Raw genomic sequence first — 16701 nt, 5'->3', positions numbered from 1 at the left:
CACTTGACGAGAGCTCTGCCACTTGAGCAGATCTAATGGCCCCTGAAACAGACGAGCGGCAACAGCGAGTCACCCACAGAGCAAACAGTAATACAACAGCCTGGTCATGGGCGCCAGTTTATCTCAGCAAACCAAGCATTAACGTAACATGAGCATAATTCTTAGAAGACTCCCTCTTTTGAAAGCGTCGTTGGAAAATCGGCGAATAATGTTTGGCCGACGATCGGCCGCGGATTATTCACCTAATATTTCAACAAGACCCTCCACAATCTCAGTTTACTCATGGCATTACGTACGTGCTAAACTGCTTTATTTTCTGCGGTACCAACTCATGTTTCTGCTTCGCTTGGCAGACAAATGATTTCAAATTGACGAGCCGTTGCATTTCTACAAGCTATATATGGTTCCACGTGCCAGCGCCTCATTCCCAGTGAAAATTTACAGACGCGTCAGCTTCTGATTTGGATTACCAGAAGCTGGGGCGACTCTAAATTATGTTACCCAGTGAAAATTTACAGACGCGTCAGCTTCTGATTTGGATTACCAGAAACTGGGGCAACTCTAAATTTTGTTAGGCTTGGTTCTGGATCATGAGATTATCTAAGCAACCAGCTTCGCACGTTATTAATTGATGATGCTGGGGACTACATCTCTTGCAACTCAAACACTGTCTTGCAGGTTGGTACTTATTTAAAAGACAAAATTATTACACATTTACTTCAAATACTGGTTATTTACAATTGCGCTGTGCCGTACAGTCCACTCCAGCTAAAGTCTAAAACATGAATGAATAAAATCCTGAAAGTAAATAAAACCTTAATTGCGGAATCGTAAAGTCTAAATTAAAATGGAATAATTGTTGCGATAAAATATGAATAAATTTATACTATTCTCTAACAATGTCATCTAATTACTAAAAGTCTTACTGGACTAACAATAACAACTGCATTTTTGGACGTATATTCGTGACAATTGTTTCCTGTAAATTTAATATGACTATTCATTTCTCTTTGCTTGGTAAGATTCACTAAAAAAATAACGCTAAAAATTAACTCTAATTAATACTTTATTTAATATTCAGATTGCTGAGGTGAAAGCTCTGCCATAAAATTTACATGAATTTCTTGCGGCAAAAGGTGAATATTTTTCAGTAAAATTTTACGGAGCTTAGGGCCACATTTTAATTGGACGGCCTACACCAGCCTCCTGTTAATTGGATGCAAGATAGCGTAAACAATATAGAGAAATTTTACAGTTACTATTTTCGTAAGAGATTGGGCACTTTTGAAGTTTTGCTGCGGAATTTATTGAAAAACTTCATTTCCTGCAGATAAAAACTAAGATTTTTTTTAAGTAAATTCACTTTTCGACTATATTAGCAAATGAATAATTCAACATTCTACTTCTCGATCTTAAAATTAAGATAATAGACAATCGTACTTTTGAATTAAGTGCATGGAACTGTACCGGTCATTTCAATTATTCATTGTATCAAGGGAATTCTCCACTCTGCAGATATAGCGCAATTCACGACTTGAGTTAGAATAATCTAAACATTAATTTGGTATTTGGTAATTCACGACTTGAATTCGAATAATATAAACAATAATAATTTTATCGAATGACATTAATATTTTAGTAGCTGTTATGTGGGCTTTTGTGGTCGTTAGTAAAGCCGTGACGCGAGAAGGCTGTACCACACCTCGGCGCTGGAGCGGCACGCGGTGTTGTCTTTCGCTCATCTCTGCTACGCGGCCCACTTGGCCCAGCGCTACACCGCGGGAGGCGCTAAAAAATGTTACCTACACCACTTCACCTCAACGTCCTGAAAATTTGGCTTCACTGTAGTCTACCATGGTAAAAAAATTAGTTTCAACAATGAGAAGCAAATGATACGTAGGGTTAGGATCAACCACCACTTCACCTCAACGTCCTGTAAATTTGGCTTCACTGTAGTCTACCATGGTAAAAAAATTAGTTTCAACAATGAAAAGCAAATGATACGTAGGGTTAGGATCAACCACCACTTCACCTCAACGTCCAGTAAATTTGGCTTCACTGTAGTCTAATATGGTAAAAAAATTAGTTTCAACAATGAGAAGCATATGATACGAAGCTTCAATATCAACCACCACTTCCCATCAACTTAATAATAATTTAGCTTCAATCACTTTATATACAATTGTTAAGAAAAGAGGTTTCGATGATGAGAAGCATGTGATTCGAAGTTTTAATCAAGTGAGATTTAAATCTGAAATGGCACGAATTTATTCTCATTTTCGAGTTATTATTTTTGCAGTTTTCACTTTAAAAGAAACATCCAGATAAATTGAAAGTTCTTGAAGAATATTGTGAATTAAATTCTGGTAAATTCATACCAGATTTAACTCAATTCTTGATATAACTCAATTTGAATTGACATGCGAATGTAGAAAGTTGTCAAAATGATCCAAGAATTTAAATATTGTGAATCTCATGCACATAAAATTGAAACGTTTAAATTTAATGTATGTTCAACATCTCATATGTCCCCTTTTGATCTTACAATATTAATCAAAAACAATAAGTGACAAACATATTCTCATTTTTATGCAAGTATTTATTGGGATTTGAAAGGATTGTAACAGTTGCCTTTCGATCTTGCACCTGAAGAGGACATATTGCAATCCAAGGCAATATAATTGATACCACAATATAAAACCAATTCTTTTTTGCTCTTTACAAAACTAAATGAATTTAATTGAATATTATTTCATTTCATAAGTAAGAAATACTCTGCTTAAGTGCCCCTCGCAATGTTGATACAAACAAACATAAATTCACGCGTCACTGAGCGAGGATTGCACTGGGAAAATTCAGTGAGGCTTTGTGCAAGTAGCGATGAACTTTTTACCTTTCTGTGGGTTATTCTTACTCTGCTTGGCTCAGTAGAAAAGCGTATTAGTGCCACGTACAGATAGTTTGTCTCTATTTGGACAATATCACCTACTCATCTTACTGAGTGTGTACGGTTGTTGACTGTACCAATGGCAACACTCAATAACTTAGGACCTAATTACCCTGTCTTTCGGTCACAATAAAAGTTAAAAACTGCCCTGAAATTCTGGTAAGGTAATCATAAATAATTATTTACTAAACGTTAATATAACTACGGAGGATTTTCGTGTTTATTGTATTATTTATAAAGGTTATGTAAATGGGAATTATTTATTAAACAAAAATAAATAATCATTTTATTCATATTAATGAATAAAATAACCGCCTCATCAGCATACATCATTTTATGAACTTTTTCTTATGAGGTAACATACGAAAAAAATGAGGTAACATACGAAAAACTATAATTGGGAATATCAACAGAGTACTGCGCAATCAAGTTCATTATAATTAAGTGTCCCTGGTTTAGAGCAAATGTGATTTCAGCAAAAAATTCTCGGCTAAGACCTAAAATATTAATCTACACTCAAAACCTCAAACATACTTTTTCGTTTTTTGGGGAAGGGGGGATTTACTCAACACAAGAGAATGCACCAAAGATACTAAATATGGTAAATCATTTCACGCCGCAAGACATCAAATACAAACGCAATAATTCTAGACTCACGTCGAAACTGCGTTTGTCTGAACTCAAATTTGCATATACAGCCCGTGCGCAGCAACACGACGATTATTCACACTATCCTGACTATGTAAGAGCGGCATCATTTACAAGTATGTTGCCCAGCGAGCGCATCATTGCGAGCAGCAGTCCAATGCTTCGTTGAGAGGTGCTCCCCGGAATCACTGACTAAACTCGTTCACTTTCTTTCCCACAGTAACTGCATAGAGCAGACGTTGCTCTGAGACGCCCTTAGTCGAGATAAATAGGATCAGAATGACCTACACACGATCAAAATGTGTATCGATATTGTTACAGAACCCCACTTATTTCTTTAAGTGTGCGCTTGCATGAGCCAAGTCGAGGGTGAAGGCGCAGCCGCCACAACATCTGCAGTATAAATGCAAATGTGTTTTTCTGTAGCCGAACTCTGCACCGAATGACGGCGCAGGCAAGATGGATGGCTCGTATCACCGAAACAATCGTCTCAGATATCGGCCTCTTATACCCGTCGCAGAATTCTGGCTGGAATTTCTGCGGCCTGATTTCTGATCTGATTTTGAACGTAGTTTATAGAAGGCATAAGTGAAAAGTAGGCGCACCAGATACATTGCTCGCTGAACCTATATTAATCGTTGACAAATTTGTTGCTATAAACACGGAAATATTTATTAGACAATTGATGTGCTACACCAGACTCATTCTTTCTGCCCTGAGCCTCATTTTACAGTGGACTATCCTTGACGACGAGCTTGCCGGCATTTTTCGTTTTTTTTTTCAATAGAATAAAATGTAAACTATGTCACCTCTAGCTTGCATTCAGATGTAAAAAGATCTAAACTTATGAAAATATAATATTTATGTCTTTAAAAGTCAAGTTATATTCCTAAAATGAAATAATTGTTCATCGATATCACAATGCAAGTCGTCATCCTGGCAGGTTTGTTACTTAGACGTAAATCCATTTCTACTGACCAGCTCTAGAACATCAGATTGAACCAAGCAGAAATTTTAATTTTATTTATTTTATTATTTTGAAATAAAGGCATCATACAAGCAGCAACTGGGTGCGTGCTTGGATGCGAGGATGCCGCGTTAGATTTACCATGCGTGTCATGCATGCTGTTCGAACGGTGAATTCAACCATCTGATGAACAATAGTTTTATTTGAACAGTTCGTGCCTTCACTATTTTTTTGTGAATTCTCAGCGAAGTCTTGCCAGAGATCGACAATTCCATTTAAAAATTTTTTATCCAATGTAAAATTCGATTCAATCTTTGCTCTATGGTAAAATTTAGCATGACTGGTTTTTTATCTTCGGATCTTACGCGAAAACATTAAGACTTTTCAGGTCAATAATTTCATACTCACATTACTTTATTGAGATTTTTCTAAGCGTTTTCTACCTACATCGATCGGCACTACGTGTTCAATAATTATATATAGTTTCAATGAAAGTGCACGTTACTCGCACATTCAAGACTTGTCAAACCCCAAATACAGTGAGTGACTAAAATATTTGCAGGTATTAGCATCCGGTGAGTTCCTTCGTCGAAAGGACTTACGAGCTATGCAGCGTCGCTGTCGCTTTGTTACCAATGCTTTCTTGCTTTCCATATGGGGCGCAGCTTATAAGAATTTTATGTGAATCAAACCCGCGAAGTCAGGTTTCTTGTCCTTAAAAACCCTCCCGACAACAAGAAGGCATTCTATTTTGATCGATCAATAATGTTGGAATCCAATCCAGCTTGCGCTAATTGTCTTTTTTCTTTATGAAGGCCACGATAACGAGTCTCATGAGGTTACAAACATTGGACACTGACGACTCCTTGTCATAACAAAGCTTTTTCGAATCCCTGTGCCTGCTTTTTAGTTTAGCTTAGTATATAGGGTCAACAGTCACAACAGAATAACAAGGGATACATGATTTTCTATTTTTTATATATTGAGTTGGATCGTGAAGGTTTCACACACTCGGAATTTTACCGTGAGAATGTTAACTCAGTCACCGATTTCATCTCGTCTCTTACGCACTAAATCTTTCTCACACGCTATACGGTCTGATGATCAACAGACTGCGATGTTATGCCATAGAAGTGCTCCAACATCCTAATTTAGTGAACCTTCTCGGAATCATCTTGTTTTGTACCTATCGATTTAATTTGCATGCTTGTCGGCATTTTTTTCTTTTTCTTGATGAATATTTCAAAATGGATGAATTTGCAGGATAAATAACATTCATATTGCTATTTAAGGCCTTTAAAAAGAAGATTCTTGTATCTCTGGCATAAAATAATGATTTATTAAATTTTTAATGATTTATTAATTTTACAATTAAAATGTAAATCCTCTCCTAATACAAAGTAATAACAGAACATGCTGACGAATAGCTAGCAAAATTTAAAAAATGCAGAATTATTTACCTGAAGCTTTACAAGTACAAGGTAGGGAAACATTTGCTTAGCACTGACATGCAATGCAATTATGAGTCACGGTTTCCGGTTTTGAAAGCCATGAGAGTTTTGCGGTTGTCTACCACCTGTGACTTCTGAAGAACATCACAAAGCTCCAGTTCGTCATTTGTTCAGTGGTTTACTATGCAAACAACTTCACAACAATACATAAGGCTATCAGTCAATTATGGTAGAGATATCCATTAATATTCAGACTCGAGAAGACTTTAAGGAATGATTCATTATCTTGATATTAATAATCATTGAAACTAATGACCAGGAGAATGAGTTGAGCCAAACAAGTCAGACATCTCAACAATATTCAAATAGGTACTGTATAGGTGCTATTTAAAATATCCTGAAAAGTTTTACCGTGAGCATTTGCGAACATATTTTTATGGCACGATCATCAATAACTAACGTAAATTCATCAATAAATTCGTAAATTAACTAACGTAAATTCTGATGCTTCTAAAGTCAAATATTTATTGATCTTCTAAAGTCAAATAAGGGTATCAATAAAATAAAAGGATCAATAATTAATATACTGTGGTATCACATGACCATGGAAATGCCGCATTTAGCGAGTCAAGCCATTTCCCCAAGGTAATTTTACCAGTCAACCGTGTGATTCAATTTCTCAGAAGCCCTTATCTAAATAAATATGATTACATCGAAATGACTGATTATAGCCATTTAGCATAGATTTAAGTCAGTAAAAACGTACATTAATTTTAAAATTGTTTGGATCACTTGCAGGGCTTGCGGAACGTCTGATGTTCAGAGACAATAATAGTAATCTGATTCTGTATTACACACACGTGTGATGGAACGCTTTGATGCCATCGTCTCGAACTTCCCGATCAAACGCTGTGTCTGCAATATATGTGCAGGATATGAGCAGCTATGCAAGGATAATAATGAAATGGTAAAGTTAGAGAATGAATTTCTTGGCGTGGTACAATCAACACGGCTGATTACCGGAAGTGTCAAACGTGATTTCAATCATTACTCGTTGCAATGTGTATGCGTGGTGTTGCTTTGCCTTCAATAACCAAATCAAACGATCACTTATCTACACGCAACACGGCCAATGATTGTTTATTATGTGAATTTTTAGTATCGGATAATAATAATTTGAATGTTATGATTTCCACTGATGGGACTCAGAAAAAACATATACAATTACGTTAGATTGGTCTGGAAATTGATTTTATGAGACATGTTTGGTAACTTTTATCGTGCACTTCTAATTAGATTGAATATCTTCCGTGCATTAAATGAATTGTGTTATTTTACATTTCTGGTGAATTACGTTATTCCATTCTCTTTTCAAATCCTCGATTGGACGCCCGATCGAAAGAAATCATTAGACTGTGACTTTTATCCCTACGCTGGAAAAAAATCTGTCGAAAAATCTCAACCAGATACGAATGAAATTACAGGATACTCTTTCCCAATTTTACAGAGATTACTGTACTATCCGCCATCAGATAAGGCGCTAAGGACAGGAATTCCTGCTCCTCATAAATCGCACGGCAACAAAAGCCGAACTCTGATGAGCACGGGAAAGAGTTTCATCGAGACTGACTTCCACCTCCACGAGTTCAGACAACCTCACATATTTTGGAACAAAATTGTGAAGGAAATTTTAATGGTTTTCCAATTTTTTCACATGCTCTCATTGCTGGAACTTACAGTTAACTGTAGAAGGCTTCGAGATTACAATTTAAAATTATATTAAAATATTAATGTATGGCACTTGAATTTATTTGTCTTAATTAGAGTAAAATTTTGAGAAATTCTCACCTGGTCTAACTTCCAATAAATAAATATACCAAGAGAAAATAATGCTCTCGTCGAGTTCAGAGAGCAGCGACAGAGACAGGAACAATGAGTTGTATCAGGATTGCGATGCCAGAAACCAAACAGGTGCTGTTGGACTTGAAATTAAATCCCCGACTCAGCGTGCTGCCTCTAATCCTACTGCCAACCATCGCGGGATTTAGCATGATCTCCAAACCCGTTGTGTAGACACTGAAACTCTATACCTTTGGCTCTGCACTTTCATTTTCAATCACGTTTAGCCCCGTGTTTTTTTTTTCTCTCTGAAGGTTGATGGCGTTGACCTTAAACGTCAGGAAAATAAAAAATTCGCGAGAAAAAAAAAGAATCTGAGAGGTAACTGTCGAAGGCAACTGATAGTCAAAGGTTTACTGAAGCTATGGAGATTGCCTAACGAAAATTGACCCGGCCTTGAAGGTCGTCTATAAAAGAATTTGCTTGTGTAATGTGGCGATATCGTGTGCATTTAGAAAAATATTTTTTCCCAGTAAGACTATTCTCGGATAAGAAATTTCAGACGGAGGAACGATCTAGTTTCGTCTAATACCAATTTACCCTTCTTCTCCTTCATTTAAAATATTGTTCAGTTTACATTAAACAAAAATTAGTTGCCAAAATCAAGCAAAAAGCTATAATTTATTATTCCGGTTGTGGTATTTACCTATTCCATGAACCTTTTACTATTATATTTCTCACTGGATACGACGATAACAATTAATCAATTCATAAAATTTGTATAGTTCAGGAAAAAATTATACCACTGCTGGCCTCACGCAGCTGACAGCTTAAGAAATGTCGTATGCAAAGCACAGTTTACGGCGCTGCTCGAGCACGAATTTACGATACAGGGAACGTCACTCGCGGGAACCGCGGCTACCGAAAGCAGAAGGCAACTTGTAGTTCCTAAAGTCAATTATGGTCCTGGGCTTCCCACGCTTATAGGTAGAAACTCCGAGTCCACTGATCCGTTTCCTTAATATCCACATGCCAGCAATACGACAGAATAACTGTATTAGCGAAGAATATTGTCTACAGTTAAATTTAATACATAATAAAGGGCTAAAGTACCTCGTTATGATCATGCGTGTGGTTAGCTGGAAGTTAGGCTACGAGCCCGTTTGAAAAACTACTTAGAACTGCAATGCACTCCATGATAATGATTATTTAAGAGCATAATGAGCCAATAAACAATTACGGAAATTAGGAAAGTAGTTTGGGAAGCTTCCGAGCTCAAGGGCAAATTGGTCTAGCGTGAGATAATAATTGTAGATCTTCTGTACATTAATTCATGTTAACTTAATTATTTTTATTATTTGCGCGGTTAAAACTCCTTTTAATTTTTATATTAGTAAACAGATTTTTTTATTTTAACAGGTGGAATCTTAGTTGCACATAATTTATTCGTGTTTGCACTGTCCCCTCCAATTATCAAAATAAATAAATTATTCTAATCAATGAACGCTGTTTACCCGATATAGGCAGGTTGTGTGATACATTATATAATATTCATGACCATAACAATTTGGGTTTGATAGGAGCCAAAGTTATTACGGACTAATCACTAATCCGTTTAGCCTATTTTCCCCTTAGAGAAGTTCAGAACAATTGGATAACTCTTCGGTTGCCTGCCCAAGACTGTTGTCTCAGCAGTAGATCGGCTCATGAAAACCAGTTGTGCTTTGAATAAATAACCTCAGGAGAAATATCGAATGATTGAAGTACTGGGATTTTTGAAATACTAGGACTTTTTTATTGTCAGATCAACAACGAACAAGTCTCGTGCTAAGCTACCAGCGATTGTTATCAGTAATGTTTCTTGCTCTAACAAGCATCAAATAACATTTTCTGTCAACTGACAACGTTTAGTCAATGTCGTTCAAAAACTAATAGGAACATTTTCCCTCGCTATTTCGTTTCCTTTTCGGATTTCACAATGGCTTTCACATAACAAAAAATTCCTCGCAAATTCTTGCAAACCATATTCAGCATTGTCTCGGCAGAATGTTCCATCTTTTTAAACTTCGATGAATTTTCTATGTCTTTGAAATTTCAACTATCTTTCGCCAAGTAAATAATCACTGATTTAAATACGGTCAACAGAGACGATGTCCGGGGGACGTGACGGCTCTAAAGGGTCGGGTCGAACCATCATGGAGCTCCCGAAGGTGGGTGTCCCATCATGGACCATCATGGACCTGAGGGGTCCCATCATGGAGCTCCCGAAGATGGTCCGCAGCTCATCCGCTCTGGCAGAGTATGGACAACGTAACCGAACGGAAGTTGAAAGTCAAAGAAACGTGAAAAGTGCCCAAGGATATGTGATTGATCATTACGATCAAGGAATTCCCTTCTCTTTGCAAACCTTTCATGTTCACTCCCCTTCCAGTAACTTTGGGTGGAAAAGCATAGATCCAAGTGTACCAGAAAGCTTTTGCACGGATTTCCATCAGCATCCGGTCAGTTTTGGTGACCAAAAACCGTCGTATTCATTTATCGCTCCTTCAAAGATCGTTAACCAAGTTGAGATCAATGCAACACAATCCACACGCACTTCTTTTCATGACCTCAAGTTGGCCACTCGTTTTTTAATTTATCCTGCGTCCCAGATGCGGCAAAGTGCAGCCGGAAATCATAGAACATTTCAGAACGGAGTTTGCTTACCGTCGGATGATCACTTCAGAGGAGGGTTTGTACAGGCTCACACCGGAGCCATCACGAAGAACCCATCTAAACTCAGCGAGCGCAATTTCGACTCAACTTCTATCACGGCCATAAGTGCTGACCACGTACACAGGTAAGCTTCTGATTGACTGATACTCATATTTACTCATAATATTTAGAATATATTGTCACTCACTTACTTTAATGCACAAAGTAATCATAATCTCTTTTCTTTAACCCCTGATTTTATTCGTCAACTATAATATTCATAATTTTTACTAAAATTTAAAATTTAAGATATGAGAGTTTCAATTATTTACTACCCCATGGCTTAAATGAAAGCATTACATTGATAATTGATTCTCCCTAAACTTTTTTAGTCAATATATAAAATTGGTGCAATGCCATAATTTTTTTACATTGCAATTAAGCTAACTAATTTATTAATGCCTTGGAGATGCTTCGACCTAGCCATTTACACTGCAGTCTTGAAGCGGATTTCTAAAACGGAAAATTTTCTAATTATCTTTGTAAGATATTGAATGGACTACTGCTCGTCTCCTTAATTAGAAAATAACTGATGACCTCAACTACGAAGCAATGTATTTTCGCTAATTGAAATAAATTCAAAGTCATTCATAATTTGATCAAATATAGATCCAGCCCCTTTAAATTCACTCCATAAATATAAAATAAATTAATCACTCCAATTATCACTCCATAAATATAATAAATATACCATATATTGTACCCCGGAGTACATGGAGGGGCACTGGCCACTAACTATGGAGCCTTCGACGAAGAAGTTCCTCATTAGCACGGCGTGTTTACAGCGAGCTTGTTTGTATAAGACTTGTTTACCGCCAGGATAAGATTTCTGCGCTGAACGCTGCTCGCGTTCCACCGAACACCTCTCTTCGGTGTTCGCATGCTCATGATGGGTAGACTGACATAAAAACTATAAATTAATAAATTTCATCAAGGTTCAGTCATAAAATTGCCATTTATAATATGTAATACTACGTAAATTATATTTCCAAGTGAATATGTCATTGTGTTCCGCATGCTAGTGGGGATTTACAATGACAGAACATCGAGGCCGTGTATCCTTTCTTGGATTTAAGAGACAGACAAGTTCTGCTCCCGATTTGTATTCAAATAATCTTTCGAGAATAAATATACTCCTACATTTTAGAGAAAATTTTTCTTCAGGTGAGTGAATGAAATTTTTATATTTATTCAGTTTTATTACATTTATATATTATTCTTAGCTATTACAGTATATATATAAGATTTTGATTAGAAAATAAATTGAATAATTTGTTAACTCGTTACTCTACACCTGTAACGAATTATCAACGTTAGAAAATTCTCCATGTTCCATCCCAGCACAATATTTTTTAAAATTTCGTCTTTGGTCGTCAACTTTCGAGTTTCAGTTCAAAGCCAAACAGGAATAGAATGCCCGAGTTTTGGGTTACACTGCAGTTTTAAGAGAGCCGCAATACATTTTTTGGGACTCAAAAATAATATATAAATAAATAAATGACAGGAAGAAAACAAGCGTCGGAGAGCTCACATGTTTTGCCGTCTTCATGAACGATTCCATTTGGCGTCCAATAACAATCACATACCTCATCGCTGAGCGCCACCAACTGAAAAATACTCACGCCAAACCTAGGTTCTCTCGTTTCATTTTGGACGGAGAAATAGCGATGAACGTTTTTCTCTGGCCGAGACGAGGGCTTTTTCTACGAGCAATCTCGCTCATTGCCGTCTATGGGAGGAAAATGAGCCGTAGGGATCGGGCTAACGAAATCCCCTTACTTCTCTTCTCTTTCGTTCCTTTTAAGAAACTTTGCCTCAAAAACAACAAAATCCTAAGAAAAAATTTTTATTTCTTCGTCATGGCAAGAAATCGTCAATGCCGTTTAAACCATCGCTCAATTATTATCTCTGTCGCAATTTCACTAATGTAATCATTCACAAGTTAGAAACTCGAATATAGCTGACATCAAGTCAACCGTGACGGTCGTCATCTACTCACTTGAATGTTCTACGTAATACGGCGGGAGTAAATCAACACTGGATATATTACATTAAAAGATATTTATACATTCAGAAGAAAGCAGGGTGAAGAGGTAAGATCTTGGCGAAAGTATTTTTTGTCGACTACTGAAAACATTTTTTTCCATACAAAAAAAAATTATCACTTAACAGATACGAAATCGTCGCCAATTCTTTCTTGGTCAGATTTTACGAATAAAGAGAAATTCAAATCCTTGCGAATCGTTCATATCTATACCGCTATTTTATTCAACACGCTCAAATTGAATACCATGAAAGATTAATGTAATCTTTACATTATCTTGCTATTTGAAATAGAAATGTTCTCTGTGTCCAAGACTAGCAAGCACGTGAGCTCAATGTATGACTGTGAGACTTGGTTGGTTTCCAGCTCGATCTTGCCTATAACGAAGGCTGGGCAGAATAGTGCGTGGTGTGGCCGGCAGGCTGGAATTGTCGGTGTGTGGGCAAGGCTCATTAGAGCAGCTTTGAGTTTTGTGCTCATGACAGCGTGGGATGTGATGCACGATATCTGACTCACCTCCTCAGCCGCTCTACAATACCTGGGCGTTCTCATTGCAATATTTTCTGTATCATATATTTTGCTAAAAAGTTTGTGTCTAAATAGTTAATTAATAGGTTAGAAATTTCTTCCTTGGAAAGAGAATGAGGTCATATTGTCTAAAGATGAAAATCAGCAAAAAAATTCGTTGGTCAATGTGAACGGAGTTTAAACAATAATCTATTGCGAATTACAAATAAATTAAAACTATATTTTCTAGGTTATGACCTCATGTGCAGGAACTTGAAAGATATAATACTAGCACATCGTCTGGTCACGTAGGCAAGATGTAAAATGATCTCAGGATCAAGCAATGGGCTCATCATATTTCTTGATCTGACGCAAGAAATTCGTAAATTCGGGCCCGATATTCGCAGGGCTTGATGCAGTCGTGACCACGCATGCGTAACCGTGACGAGGCTGGCCTTGAACACGTCATGAGTGAAAGCGATGCCAGAGTCATCTTCACGACGCCATTGTGACCGCGTTATGCGGAACTGCGCGACATTGTGTCGCTCCGCTCGCATCTTCCACTGTATGAGCCAGGGTCGATGTTTTAGCCCTCGAAAGACTTTAATTCTATGTTGCTAGAAAGACTCTGATGCAAATCATCAACAGAGGTCAATGTTATGGCGAAAAAGATTCTTCACCTCATGGAAAACAAAAATTTTTTTCAGATCGCATGGTGCGTGAAAGATTCTTTAACTGGGGAGGAGTAGAATATCGACTTTGGTTGAACGCAGTCAAAAACTGCTTGCAGCCTTGGCATTATCATCCAGTGAACATGTCTCATCTGAGGGCAGCGTGATCAGCCAATGGGAGAAACTCTATGGAAAGTGAAAAAAAATCCAGCATGTAATGCTGTAAAATGTCAGCGTCGAAATAAAGGCAGAAAAAAATTAATGGTGACCCAGACCGGCATTGTATTCTTAGTATGTGTTTCGGACGCGGTAGTCTCAGGTCACTCAAGAGCGGTGCCTCTCCCATGAGGCAGCCTGTACTACATGCACGACCGTGATCACGTCGAGAACTTTGAAAATTGGTAATATGCTATGTGGTAAGCATCAGAGACATTCGAATAGCGGTTATTAGCCAAAGATAGTGAGAGATTTTTAGTCATTTTTCCCTTGAACGTAATTTTCAATGTGAGATACCTTTGAGACGCAGTGGCAGGCAGTGCTTAATTAAATCTGTAAGGTTCCCTGGATCTGCAGCTGCATGTGCCTGCATGATTCGCACGTGCCGTAAAAATCAAGTGTTCAGTCACGCACCAGAGATTCTGTTAAAATTCATAAGTTGGATTCTGTTCGGATGAAGTATTTGATGGTTTATAATATTTTTATTCATGAAGATGGACTATCCTTGTTCACGATTATTCTGAATTTTTCTCACGCCCGCATGCTCTAGTTGTGAAGCATCTGGGCCGTCGAGAACGTTACGAGTAAACGAGTAAAATGTTTGTGAGACGAGCGCTTATCAGCGGTCACGATATCGTAAGTTCATTCATGGGCTGAAGTAGTACTCACCTCGATAACGGCTACGATACGAACCAACAATGAAAGTCCTTGTCACTCCATTCAGTCATGCCGATTAAACAGCGAACTGTTGTGCTTTACTCATAAAGAGTCATTTGTTATTTAATAAAAGCATTCGTAAATTATTCTAAGTTTATAATATGATCATTGCAGTTTTATTAACAATTCTCGGAACCAAAATAGTTCACATGATCGACGATCATAAAGAGAAATTATCAAATCCATACTCCGCTTAATATGGAATTGTTCTATCTAAAACGTTACTCATACCTTCGACAATAGCGAGACATTTTTGGCATATTGTGCGACAAAATGTCGCATAATTACTGTCTCGCAATGTGCCAATGTCGCAGAATCTACCTATGATTAGTATTTGCTAATAGTGCGACACAAAAAAAATTAACGCTATTATACGACATGTTAATTAACAAAAATCTCGTTAGGTTAGGGTTAGAATTAGGGTTAGAGGTGTGAAAAAATGATTTTTAGACACTTTTTTACAATTTTACTAAGGTTAGGTCCAGCCAGGAAAGGTTCTTCTACCTTAAATAACTAATTGAAAACGTCAACTAATAATTGTCGCGGTATTACCAATGTATATACATATAGTTTTGTAAAATAAACTTAAAGCATATTCCTGCTACAACTATTTCCCTATCTTTTAGTTTTTAATATGCCACGAGTGATGCTCAATGATGTTCTCAACAATTATGTTACGAGTAGAATGATGATCGTGATGTTATGATACCACTTTGGAAATCAAATTCAAAGGAACAGTTTTGATTGGTGTTGAAAAATTAAGTCGTCAAAATAAACAATGTTTATCTTCGCTTTACTTATTAAAACGTTGCGATATCACATATGGCGGAAAAATACTTAAAAACAATCTACTTCGAATATTAAATATTTTACCAAAAAAACCCTAAATTGCAGAAGGTCAATTTAATCTGTATTCCATGTATGATAGACGTTGCATTTAGTAGCAAATGTTATTCACCTGGACTGTGAAGCACCAAGACGGGGGCTGGGTGGGAACGAGGTGAATGAGGGAGGTATGTCATCAGGTTAACTCGTCCGGTCTATTTAGTCAGTAAGTCGAGCTTGTTTGTTTCTTCCATTTTGAGTAGGACCTTCTGTTGGTCTAAACCTTCTGTTGGTCGCAACTGTTGGTTTGCTAAAGGCAGCAGAGCTCCTATTTGCTCAAGCAGGTCGCCGCTGCAACTGCCCTAAACAACTGCGCAATGTCGACAACTCGCCGACCGGCAGAGAAAGGAGGCAGCCTAGAGTAATTCATTTAATTTGTATGTTTCGATGCAACTAAAGTTTGCTCTTAAGCAAGAATTTAAGATAGGAACTTCAGGTGTGTGGCCCTGCCTTAACCATGGAAGAATTACGTAAAAAGTTGAGGCCACATGCCATTGTATTCGGGAAACACTTGTGCGTTGAACGCACTTGATTTCATACGAGAAATGGAAAAAAATGCGCAGTCAAACGCTTAAATTGAATACAAATTCTGGAAAAATTATTAATAAATGACTCTTAAATTACAGGAAAACAGTTCAAGGATTTACAATTCCGGGAAAACTTATATATGATTATGATTTGTGAAAAGTAAAAATGTCTATGGAGGAGAACGTGCGAATTCAGGAAATTACGTCGCATGTCATAAATAATACATTCCACACCTCCACTGTCAATTAGTGCGCACAATTTGAAACATGATTTCGCATGAAATGTCGCATTTCTCGACATTTTCTCGAAAATTTTAAAGGAGGAGTATTATTTACTTCCGAAAAAAATTTAGCTTCATGACACTTGAGTGACCCATGCATAATGCATGAGGACTCATATGCAATGTTGTAATCTATTAATGAAGGGTAAATACGAAAAAATTGTTTCCAAATCAAAATAAAATCTGTAATTGAAAATACAATTACGTAATGTGGGGGCTTAAAATAATGATTCCAGGGTATTCACTT

Source organism: Hyalella azteca, unplaced genomic scaffold (assembly GCF_000764305.2).
Source record: "Hyalella azteca isolate HAZT.00-mixed unplaced genomic scaffold, Hazt_2.0.2 contig17967, whole genome shotgun sequence".
NCBI lineage: Eukaryota > Metazoa > Arthropoda > Malacostraca > Amphipoda > Hyalellidae > Hyalella > Hyalella azteca.
Note: the sequence above shows the minus strand (reverse complement) of the source record.